The sequence below is a fragment of the Seriola lalandi genome, unplaced genomic scaffold (assembly GCF_002814215.2).
Source record: "Seriola lalandi dorsalis isolate HSWRI2012SDOR001 ecotype SW California unplaced genomic scaffold, Sedor1 jcf7180002054944, whole genome shotgun sequence".
NCBI classification, from domain to species: Eukaryota; Metazoa; Chordata; class Actinopteri; order Carangiformes; family Carangidae; genus Seriola; species Seriola lalandi.
The window spans coordinates 367,835-368,799 of record NW_019525495.1 but is presented as its reverse complement, the minus strand read 5'-3'; positions in this window follow the sequence as shown (position 1 = coordinate 368,799).

Here is a 965-nt window from a genome sequence, read left to right as displayed (position 1 = left end):
CATGGTCTACAATGGTCTACTCTGAGAGCTACTTTGCCAAGATAAAAGGGGCTGAGAGCTCCTCATGTCTTAGTGATCAGTGTTAGTGATCATATTTATTCACATTTCGTATGAAAACACTCTTACTGTTCTCCAAACCAAATCAGATGAATAAGATGAAGGGTGGGTGGGGGTCTGTGTTTGATTTTGTTGCATTTGGAGTAGATTTACTGAATGAAGTTGTGTTGCTTAAAGTCTGTACTCTGCATCCATGTAGAGACTATATCCTCTGACCCTTTGGGTGAGCTACTCTAAAACGGGGTGAGCTACTGGTGGCTTGCGAGCCACTTGTTCTACACAAACCACCAAACAAAAATGCATTATGCCAACACTGGGTTCTATCTTCCTCTCTTTGAACCCAAAATGATATTGTACAGTATTTGTATTCATCTTTTATCTGGATTAAACTGGCGTCATGTTCATATCACCAGCACCTGTCACCTACAGCTTTGGTGAGACTGGGCAAACAGAGACCACTCAAGACCCTGATATCGGTTGCTTCTAAATATAAGTGGCCCAACAAGGTCAAATCAAGATTATCCATCTTATGTTTCAACCTTTAGTAGATATCATGTGTGTGGCTTTAGTATTACGCTCTCTTTATCATATAATTTACCACCCATGTGTAGAGTGGGTGCAGTACTGAGCCGCAGGGAACGGACCCCTGCGGCGTCTAATAGGTCATGCTCAGCTCGCACACATTCCTTCCTGCCTGCCGCCGTCGTTACAAATAACTTCGCTGTGAATCGCAGACTGGTTCTCTACAGGACAGAAAAAAGAAATGACAGTGGCTCCACAAAAAAAAGTCAAAGAACCTGTCAAATTAAAACATCCTGTGAATGTCTTTTCAGCCTGCAACTGAGGAGGTGAGATTTGTTACCAGATGTAATGTTTGTGTAATTAAATTGACATGCTTTAAAAAAAAA